Below are 11,506 nucleotides of genomic sequence, written 5' to 3'. Positions count from 1 at the left end.
GAGCTTTTAAGCTTGAAGTGAGAGATAAATTTAATTCGTGTGAAGAAGATATAGACGAAATACGAGATCATGTTTCAGATGTGACCAAAATGGTCAAAGACTTACAAACTCAAAATAAAAATTTGGTGAAAAAGATTGATTATTTGGAAAACCAATCCAGACGGAACAATATAAAGATTATTGGTTTGCCGGAAGGAATGGAGGGACCAGACCCAAGAAAATTTTTTACTGAATGGATTCTGCAGGTGCTGGGTCAAGAACATTTCCTGGAAGGTATAATACTGGAACGTGCTCACAGAGGCTTGCGTAGAAGACCTATTTCAGGTCAAAGTCCAAGACCTGTTTTGGTTCGTTGCTTGAATTATTACGACAAGAAATAATTTTACGAGTGGCTATTAGAAATGCACAACAGAGAAAATCACCCTTGATGATTCAAAATAATCGAGTTTTCTTCTATGCGGATTTGAGTCAAGAAGTTATGTTCCAATGACGGGAATTCAATTCTGCTAAAGAGTTGTTGTGGAAGAAAGGTTATAAGGCAACCTTTAGATATCCAGCTGTTTTGAAGGTTTTTCAAGATGGTTGCCAACCAAAGTTCTTTGATTCTCCAAAGGAAGCTATAGCATTTGCTCAAGAGCTGCCAATTACTCGGTTTCAACAGAGACTTAGTCCACCGCGATCTCTAAGGAGACAAGAGATGGAAGAAAAGAGCCGTGCTACAAGAAGGAATGGTTGTAATGGTGACTCGGCAGTTGGAGCTGATTAAAAGAAGAGTTGTTCTTTTTTTTTAATTTTTTTTAAAATATTAAATAATGATGATGTTAGTTTAAGATGAAGTGAGAGTTGGGGGAGAGAACTGGATGGGCACTATTTCCTGAAAGTCATCTGCTACGTGTGAGTTATCTCACACCCATTTTTTTGGGAGTTACCGCATTGCGCGGTTTAGACGGGAGGGGGTATTTTTAACCTCCTACCTGTTTTTTTTTTCCTTTTTTTGTATTATTAGATTAAAGAGTTAAGGGTTTTCTTTTGTGTTTATAAAAAAAAGCATAAGAAAGTATTTGATTGTTTAAAAAACTAAAAATTCATGTGGTTTTTTTTGTAAAGTTTATTCAGTAGATAAGGAATATTTGAAATTTAAATGTGAATGGGATGGATAAGTTTTTTTTAAATATTTTTTCTTTAACTTTAAGGTGAAAGGAGTGGTAATTCTGGTGTATATTATTTTGCTATTTTAGTTATAGAACGAAGGGAATAATGGTGAAAGTTATAAATTGAATTGTACAATTCTTAATGAGGCTTGAATTTTGTTTGTGGTTTATGCTCCATTTGTTGAAGATATAGATTTCGTTGCAGATGTATTTTTATATTTGGATATCTGAATTTTAACGTAATGATTGGGGATATTTAAATGTGGTTTTGGAGCTTTTATTGGGTAATTATTCAAGGTTAAAAGGGAAAAATGGTGGAAGAGTACTAAAATTGAATTGTACAATGTTTAATGAGGTTGGAATTTTGTTTTAAGATGGCAGTTTATGTGACTAATATGATGATAGATGTGAAGTTAGTTGATATTTGGTGAAGGTTTATCTCTATTGAGAAAGTTTTATTTTTCATCTTTTTTTTTCTCATGCTACAATTTTTTTTAAAGAATTGATTATTGTTTCAGAATTTTTGATAGACAATGTTACTGATTTTACTATTTTTTTATATTAAGTTTGTTAATTATATGTTTCATCTTAACTCTGTTAAATATATGCATTTAAGTTTGATTTAAATATGTTTTTTAAGTCTGATATCTTAGTATTAATTACTTTTCTTTTTGTTAGTATTTTAATTGGTTATGTTTTTGTTTTTTTTGTAAGTGGGTTTTTTTCTCACATATATTATTAACTTTATTAATTCTTCACTCTTTATTTTGGGGGGAAGTGGGGGTTGGACTAATTTGAGTTGGGTTATTAATGTGTAATAATTATTGGGGAGGGTATAGTTTATTTAGATTACTGATACTGTATTGTAATTTTATTATTTAGTTCTTAATTTTTAAATGTAATTCTATATGTTATTCATGTTATAAAATCTTAAATAAAGTTTAAAAACAAAAAAATGATGTCGGCCACAACCGGTATGAATCGGTGATAAAAATTAATCGTACCAGTGAATTCTTGCAGCCCCTTCATTATGTGGGGTTTGAGGAAGCACTTAACAAACTCTATCTTTTCAAGCAGGGTTTAGTTCCGTGCCTGTTGATTTGACTCCCAAGGAAGTCGAACGTTTCCAACCTGAACTAGCACTTAGCAAGGTTTATATCGTAAGTCCAAATTCCCGCAGCCAGGCGCACAGTCACATTAGACGGTCTCTGTTTAGCTTCATTGCCACCACTTTGACATCTTGCGGTTACTGCCACCCTCTGCTGTTGGAGAATATCCTCCTTGATCTCAGCCCCTCAATGTAACTAAGAACCCCTAAAATGTCCCTAATGTTTTGGCCTTCATCACTACTCCTGGCAAGGCATTCTTGACACCCACAACTCTGGGTAAAAGAAAATACCCCTGATATCTCCCCTAAATCTTCCTCCCTTTGCTTTAGACAGATGTCTTCTAGTGTTTGCTACTCCCATCTGGGTTTCAGGCAAACTGAAGGGCATCTTTCACCGAGTTTCTGGTTTTCCAGCAGTTCTGGATGTCTATCTCTGGATGCTCTGCTCCGTGGACCACCCCGCAGTATCCCATCTAGTCCTGGAGTCTCTGTGTCAGCAATGCTCTGCTGACCACTGCCTGATGGCTTTGTGGTCAAATGTGTTTGTCTATGAAACCGTTCCCAGGAAGGTAAAGGGGCAAAGTCCTGCTGACTGGAACATTGTGCAGCACCAGGGCCAGGCCAATCTTTCGCAACACCTGAGCCAGGTAGAACCTCAGCACAGAGCAGCATTTGGTGCCCTTGCACTTTGGTTACAAGCACAGCCACACACAATTATGGTCATGCTGGTTACACCCTTGTCCCCATTGATTGATGATGTACACGGTCCTTCTCCAGACTCTATTCATTTTGGACCCCCACATGAATTGAAATTTGTTTTGGGAATTGACAGGGTGGTGGTGTGGGGATGGGCCAAACATGGCCCACGTGCAGCAGGACCGAAAGTTCCTTGCACATTGCACCTGATAATCAGGTTTTACCCGAATGACAGAGATGGGTATCTGTGTGGTTCTCCCTGTCTCCTGGACATGGGGGTCTTTGTACTGCTCCCCATCTCCTTAAGTTGGTGCTTTGTTCTCCACCACCCCCACAAGAAATCCAAGACCCCTGGATGGAGGGCAGAGGCGCAGAGAGATCAGTGAGAACATGGGTAGTTTCAACAGGGTGGGGTCCATCCAGGCGCCTGATAACAGGAGGAACCAAGTGGGAAGGAGGATGCAGGGCATTCGATAGCAGGACATTGCAAGAGAGTGGATTCCTCGAACTCTTCAGGGGAGAAGGCGCTGGTCGATCCATCGGTTTAGGTGGGGCAGGGTATAGACATGGCAGCTGACTGGAATTGTCAGCGGGTTACTGAGACCTGGGAAAGGAGGGGAAGGAGGGTGCAGTAGTGTTCTGAGAGTGCTGAGGGAGAGGCAACATGGTTGCCACCTCAAGGCAACGGTCCCCTGATTGATTGCAGGGATGGGCTCTGTAAATAGACTCATAGATATCCAGCACAGAGCATCTTTGTCGCCCTGCCATCAGGAAGGAGATATGGAGGAATAAAAGCAGAGCAGCCAGGGAGGGAAATAGCATTTTCCCACAGGCCATGAGATTAACAAGGCAACATGAGCTGGATGGGAGCTAAGAATGAAAAGGGTGAGAGGAATATGGACTGATTACAACAGCTCAGCTAGCAGGAGAGAGGGGCTGAAGGGCCTGTTTATGTTTTCTCTATCTGGACCAGCTTTTGAGTTCAAGCTTTAAAAAACCCAATCATTTTTAAATTTAATATCAATGGTACAGAATGAATCAAGAGACAAGATGTCTGTCCAGCAGCAAGCGTCGAAGGCACTTCCTGAAACGGAGGCTCTGAAACCACAGGGAGGTTCTGGACGGAAAGAGGCCCAGCTTCTTCTGGAAGGAGGAGAGGAGAGGCAGGGGAAATGCGGGGGAAGGGAAGGGGAGGGGAGGGGCTAGGGATGCCGTCCACCGTTCACCTCCCCTTTCCTCTACACCGTTCCCCTCCCCTTTCCACTGCCCGTTCCCCTCCCACATCCCCTCCCCCTTCCAGTCCCCAGTTCCCGTCCCCCGCTCGCCTCCCCCATTCCCCTCCCCCTTCCCTTCCTCCTACTCCTAACCCTAACCCCAAACAAAATCCTAAACCTAACCTTAACACTACCGATACCCCCTACCACCACTCCACGTCCCCTAACTCTACCCCCACCCCATCCACTAACCCTAACTTTATTCCTACGCCTATGCCACCCCCTAACCCCAACCCTAATGCTACCCACCATCCCCTAACCCCAAACCTCACTCCTCCTCTACCCCCCTGCTCCTACCCCCTTCCCCTATACCTAACACAAGCCCACTTCCCCGAACTATAGACCTAACCATAAACCAAGATATAGCCCTACCCCATGTCTCCTAACACTAACCCTAACTCTACCCAACTTCCCCAACCCTAAACTAAACCCTATCCCTATCCCTTACAACCTACCTCCTTCCCCTAACCCTACCTCCTACCCCTTCCCCATACCCGCACCCCCTACAACTATCCCCTTCCCCTAACCATACCTCCTACACCTTCCCCATACCCACACCCCCTACAACTACCCCCTACCCTATCCCTTACAACCTACCCCCTTCCCCTAACCCTACCCCTTCCCCATACCCGCACCCCCTACCACTATCCCTACCCTATCCCTTACAACCTACCCACTTCCCCTAACCCTACCTCCTACCCCTTCCCCATCCCCGCACCCCCTACCACTACCCCCTACCCTACCCCTTACCACAACCCCTACCCTTACTCCCTTCCACTACCCCCTTTCTCCTACCCCCTTCCCCTCCCCCTCCTTCCCCTAGGTTAGGGGTAGGAAGGGGAAAGGGAAGGGGGAGGGGAAGGGGAGGAGGAGAAAGGGAGGGGAAGGGGGAGGGTTAGGGGAGGGAATGGGGGAGGGGAAGGGGAGGGGGAAAGGGGAAGGGAAGGGCGGAGGGGAAGAGGGAGGTGAAGAGTGGAGGGCTGGGGTTAGGGCATAGGTGTGAGGGCAGGGGAAGGGGAAGATGAGCGGGAGGGGGTTGGGATGGAGGAGGGGTAGAGGAGAAGAGGGGAAGTGGGTGAAGGGACATGGAAGAGGCAGGGAATGGGGTTGGCAGGGCCAGAGGGATACGACGGGGAGGGGTTCAGGCCATCATGATGTTGTCCGTCCTCTGTTCAGCTGGGATGCGAGGTTCTTCTGGACTCGTGTCTTGTCTCTGAGATCGCTCCTTCTCCTGGGAAGAGAAATACAAGTGATAGAGATACTGTCTCTGAGGCCTGAACTCAATGACTTTGGAGGGTCCCAACACTTCCCCCATCATCCCCCCTACCCCTGAACCCTCCCCTCCCTCACACCAGTACTCTCCATTTTTCTTGAATTCCTGTCCATATTAAAATCCTTTTCATGCCTTTTTTGGACAAGCCTCCGCTACTACCCCGACAATGCATTCCAGCCACCCACTACATTCTGTGTGAATAAAATGTACCCCTCACGTCTTGCCTAAATTTCCCTCAGCTCACCTTAATTAGACGTCCTCTGGTATTCTCGCCCCAGGAATGCACACAATATTCCAAGTGTGGTCTGACGAGAATTTTATACATCTGCAACGATACCTCTCGGTTTTTGAACTCAATCCCCTGACTCCTGAAGGCCAGCACACAATACACCATCTTAAACTCCCTCTCAATTTGCACAGCAACCTTGAGTGATATATGGAGCAGGATCTAAATATTTCTCTGTCCTGCACACTGTTCATAATCCTGCCATTAACCAAGTGCTCTGCCCACACATTCTTGTAATCCGCATTCAATGAAGATATTGGTCTATATGAAGCTACTTTTAATGGGGCTCCAACCTTCTTTGGAATAACTGTTATTCGTGCTCTTGAAAATTACTCTGGAAATAAACCTGGACCAGTTGCTTATTTAAGTACATCTGATTTACAGGATTGAACTCCATCTGTCACTTCTCTGCAAACTGGATGACCTATGACAACCTTCTACACTGTCTACAACATCTCTACCTCTGTGTCATCCCCTGACGTACCCACCCTTCCACTCCCATCATCATTCATAAAAATCACAAAGAGCAGGGGTCCCAGAGCAGATCCCTTTGGAGCGCCACTAGTCATTGTTCCATCTACTACTACCCTCTGTTTTCTGCAGACAAGCCAATTCTGAATCCACACAGCCAAGGCTCCATGGATCCCATGCCTCCCGACATTCTGAATGAGGCCTCCGTGGGGATCTTGTCAAGCACCTTACTAAAATCCTCGTGCAGCACATACAGACCTTTACCTTCATCTATCTCCTTTGACACCTCCTCTAAAAACTCAATTTGACTCGTGAAGCAGGACCTGCTCCTCACAAAACTATCCATGAGTTTCCCCAGCATGTTTGGGCATTGCCCTCGGCCCCAGAATCTGCAGACTTCCTGGCGAGTCCCTCCCTTACCCCTTCCCAGAGCTTCCGCATCCATTAGAACATCAAGCATTGCTGCCCAGTACAGGCCCTTTGGCCCATAAAGGCTGTACTGACCTTTGTAAATGTTCTCCACAACCTTTACCTGTACCACACCCATAGGAACATAGGAAGTGGGAACAGGAATAGGACAAAAATGGCCTATCGAGCCTGCTCCGCCATTCAATACGATCATGGCTGATCTAATTTATGACCAAACTCGACCTATCCTGCCTTCTCGCCATATCCCCAAATTCCTCTATCATGTAAAAATTCTGTTCCCTTACATCCACATGCTCGTCTCAGAGACTTTTATATGTACCTATTCTACCAACCGCTACCACTTTCTCTGGTGACGCATTCAAAGCTCTCACAACTCTCTGCATAAAAAAAATCTCCCCTCACCTGAAGCGGATGCTCTCTGAGATTTGCACCTGACACTTTAGGAAAGGTTTCTGGCTGTTCATTCCATCTAAGGCCCCCACAATCTTATTTAGAATAAGTTATTAAGCTGTGGATGGGGCAAGTTGGGAGAGGGAGGAGGGGAGAGAGCTGGTGGGGGAGGGGTGAGAGCTGGTGGGGAGGGGACAAGGCCGTGTTGTGGAGAGGGATCAGGACCGCGTTGAGGTGGTGAACGGACAGACATGGGTGGATCTACCTGCCGAAATAAAGGAGCAATAAGAAGGCCATCTCGGGATCTACCAGCATCTTCTGGGGCTTGATGTCTCAATGGAAAACCCCCTGAGGATGGAAGTAGGCCATGCTCTGCTACAGCTGGTACATGAACATCTGGCAACACAACGATATAACATGACCCACTCTGCCTCCACACTGGCCGGGTCTATATCCTGAGGGTAAGGGGAGGTGGGTGACGGGCCCCTCCCTGCCAATCAACATCCATCCTCATCATCCTCTCCACCCCTCTCCCCTCACTACCCTTTCTCTCCTCACCAATACCCATTGAGACCCTCATGCACCCTTCATCGATATCCAGTCCCCAGCGAGACTCAGCCAGTAAACTCCTTCATATCCTCCAACCCCACCATCCAAGCTTGCCCCAGTGGACAACTTGACAACCCAGACCCACAACCACCTTGATGTAGATCATGGGAATGGGATGCTTGGCCTTGTTGAAGTGCTGGACCATGCAGTGAACCGTCTTGGGAACATAGTCCAGACCCAGATTCAAATAAACCTGCTCTTCCTCTTGGACACAATACAAACATGTCAGCTGGATTTACCCTCCAAAACCCCGTGCCTCTCCCAACAGGAGTGCCAGCCCCTCCTGCTCTCTGTAGGCCTGATGCCCCCACTGCTCAACACAACATGGCATGAATCCAAGGGCTCAGCGAGCAGAGCGTCAACAGGCTGTAGTGGACCCGTCCGCTGCCCCATCATTCGGCTTCTGGTGAGACTGCACAAAATGTGCAGCTCTGACCGCCCTCCCTCGTGAGGCAAGGATTCACCGGGGGAGAAAAACCATTGACGTTTCGAGATGAGAAATGTTTGCAGCCGGGTGTTGGCTGGGGTCGAATATGTGGAGGCTGAGTTGTTCGGACGATTCAGAGCAGGCGTTGATTTGGAGGCGCACCAAAAGGTGCCAAAAGTGAGTTATGGGGGAAAGTACATTCGTGAAATGAATTGGGGAAACAGACTGGAGTGGCTGAGTGGCCGAATTTGGCGACCTTGTCTTGTGGTCTTGGCTGCTGCTGTCTGGAGTTGAAATGGCAAGAGGTCATGAGTTAATGGGTGAGGAGCAGGGCAGCTAGCGTCAAGGAGTCGGCACTGGTCAGATGGGCAGGATGGAGGCAACAGAGAGACTGCAGCGAGACAGATCGATTGAAGGAATGGGGAAGGTAGCAGCAAATGATATGCATCAGAGTGAGGGTGGGGTGGGTGCAGGTGGATCTTACCTTGACTACAGAGGAGAAGTTGAGAAGAGGGACAATGATAGTGTGATCCAACTTTCGCACGATCTGCAGTTTGCGGTTCTATGGCGAGAGAAGAACATCAGCAAGGCTGGGCGATGGGTCGGGGCCCTGAGGGGAAACTTGTCCAAGTTGAGGGAGGAGGCGGGGAGGAGATTTGTCAAGAGGTCAGAGGTGGGGAACTCCAAGGGAGGCCGAAGTGGGGGACTTTTCGAGAGTCAGTGGGGGGGACTTTTCGTGTCGCTGGAGTGGGGACTCGTCAGGGGGTTCAATGAAGTATCATTTCAGTTTTTATGATTGTTTTCCCAGCTTCTACTAAACAATGAATTTGCAGAAAATCTTTGATATTTGCCAGGTGTGTGTGTGTGTGTGTGTGTGTGTGTGTGTGTGTGTGTGTGTGTGTGTGTGTGTGTGTGTGTGTGTGTGTGTGTGTGTGAGTGTGTGTGGGGTGGGGGGTTGTGTGTGGGGAGGGGGGCTGCTGTTGTGGGTTTGTGTGACTTTCTCTGTTTCAACCCCATGGCTGCTTTGGTCTCTGTCAGATGCTCCTCTTTCCACCCACCCTTCAAAAATGTGTTTAGGGTGTTTGTCAATTGGGTGTAATTGTGTGAAACGGGCTCATGTGTCGCAAGGGCCTGTGAACGTGCTGTAGGCCCTAAAGTTAAATATCAGGGTTTTTCATTTCCACACAACTGCTCCTCCCCCTCACCTTGAATCTCTTGTCTTGCAAGATCTTATTGATGGCAATCAGCTCTCCGGAGTCCACCAGCCTTGCCTGGTACACCACACCGAAAGATCCATTGTCGATGATTTTATCATCTGTTCAGGACACCACCTTGGGGACGTTAGGTCCATGACACGGTGTGGCCACCTCTGTTGTGACCTTATTGCCATGTCCTCTGGGGCAGAAGCAGCAGCATTTACACACCCAGAGGGTACACAACAGGTCATTTATCCCAACACAGCCTTGCTGTCCAAGTTAGTCTCTACCCCTCCCTCTAACTCCCTTCCAAGGGTCACCTAAATGTCAGAATTGATCCTCTGGTGGTTCGTTCCAGCTTCTCTCAGTAGAAATATTGCCACCCCAGGTCCTTCTATGATCACTCTCCTCAGACTGAGGCCAGTTCTGCAGCCGTTCACTTTGTCTACAACCCTCCCTCCATGAGAAGATCGGGTCATCTTGACCTTCAGCACGTCCCGGGGAGATGAACCACTCTGAACCCTACCACGGGTTTAGCAGAAGCCCTCCACATTCCCAGAAGCTCAGCAACACCGTGATCTTCCATGATGCAAGCGAGACCTCGTCGCCTGAGGGAACAGGTGGTGCGGAGAGAGCCCCACGCTTCACCGCTCAACTCTGTTGGGTCTGCCGCAGCAGAAACACTTTCTAGCACCTTGATCCAGGTCCACTGGGGGAAAGAATCCTATCCCGGTTGGGGGGGTGTGGGAGTGTATGCAAGGGTGGAAGGGATCTTGTAACCACGGGGGGGGGTGGCGGGTGGAGGAGCGGTCGTGTCTCTCAGTGGACAGATCCCATTCCAGGTGGAGGGGGAGCTCTGTCCCATTTCTGTTGAAAGGTCTGCCTTCCATCCCCCTCGCAACTTCTCTTCTCCCTCAGACACCTCACACTCTCCCCTGCCCCGAATCCTCTACCGCACTCTCATCCCCCACCCAACACCACCCCCATGGTTTCCCCAGTGCTTTCCGTCCCCTCGCACCCCATCCCCCCAGCTCAACCCTATGTCCCCTATCTCTGATCCAATCTCCCTTGACATTAGCCTGTGGTGCTACCCCGTTCCTTTGTTCTCCCCTCCTGTCCTACAGACCCCATCCCTGTATCCCCTCACATGCCATTGTTCTCCCCCCCCAGTCCCCTCCAGCTGCCTCATAAAGTGCCCTGCACTCAGGATGGGGAGAGGGGATTAAATGTAGCCTCCATTCTCTCCGCCCACACTGGGTAAAGGATGGTGCCAGAGGAGTCTCTGTCACAGTAGGGGAGCATGTAACAGGCTCTTTATCTCACCCATGGGTGCAGGGTGCTTCCAAACACAACCCTGTTGATCAGAGGGTCCCTGGGATGATACAGCGTCCTACTCCGACACGTGGGCCAGAATCCCCTTCCAGGAGAGACATCTTTCTTTTGTTGCTGTGCCATGGCACGACTCAGCTATGGCTGCCCCATGCAGTGACATCATCACCCCCTCTGTGTCATCATCTCCCCCCTCTGTGACACCTCCCCTCTCTGTGACACCACTAGTGTAATGGGCAGGGACATCCAACCATTTAAATACTCCTCAATTTCCCCAAGCAAGGGGAGAATAATTCAGCTGGTCTAAATTACTCGTTGTTATCTATTCTAACTCCTAGATATTTGATTCCATTTTGCCTCCACTTTAGTTGACTATTTTCTTGACATTGGCTCTAATCCCCCTTCCTAAGTGACATGATTTTGCACATATCCCAAAAGAACTTATACCCAGAGATCTCCCCATAGTCCTCCAGGGTGGAGCACAACTTGGGCAATGAGTGTGTCAGGTCTGTCAGATTTATCAGAACAACTTCTGCAAATAAATTGATTTCATGCTCTTCCTGGCCTGTTCTGAAACCTTTAATGCCTGAATCCTGGCAAATGGCCTCGGCTAATCGCTCCATGGCCAGTACAAACTCACTCACTGGGGGAGTGGGGGAGGAGTCAGACCTTGATTGGCATGCCTGTTGGCTACATCTGTCCCTCTCATCTCGACATCAGTGGATCAGGTTGGGGGAGTCTGTGCTGGCTCCTGCAGTGCACAGCAGCACTGCTGGACCACCTTTATCTCCTTATTTTCCTGGGCCCTCTCCAAATCTTTCCTTTCTATGATCTCACATTGGTTTCTCAGGAGAAACACTGGCAGCC

At 47.9% G+C, this 11,506-nt stretch overlaps 1 long non-coding RNA gene across 1 annotated transcript; it reads right to left on the bottom strand.

Annotated features, from left to right (window-relative positions):
- Positions 1–4,996: 4,996 nt before the first annotated feature.
- Positions 4,997–10,698, bottom strand: LOC138750774 (uncharacterized). Its single transcript, XR_011349500.1, has 4 exons — positions 10,634–10,698; positions 9,320–9,509; positions 8,599–8,676; positions 4,997–5,460 (listed from the first exon to the last, which is right to left on the bottom strand). It is a non-coding gene; the product is annotated as an uncharacterized lncRNA (long non-coding RNA).
- Positions 10,699–11,506: the final 808 nt, after the last annotated feature.

Source organism: Narcine bancroftii, unplaced genomic scaffold (genome assembly GCF_036971445.1).
Source record: "Narcine bancroftii isolate sNarBan1 unplaced genomic scaffold, sNarBan1.hap1 Scaffold_260, whole genome shotgun sequence".
Lineage (NCBI taxonomy): Eukaryota > Metazoa > Chordata > Chondrichthyes > Torpediniformes > Narcinidae > Narcine > Narcine bancroftii.
Note: the sequence above shows the minus strand (reverse complement) of the source record. Positions and strands in the feature narration are given on the sequence as shown.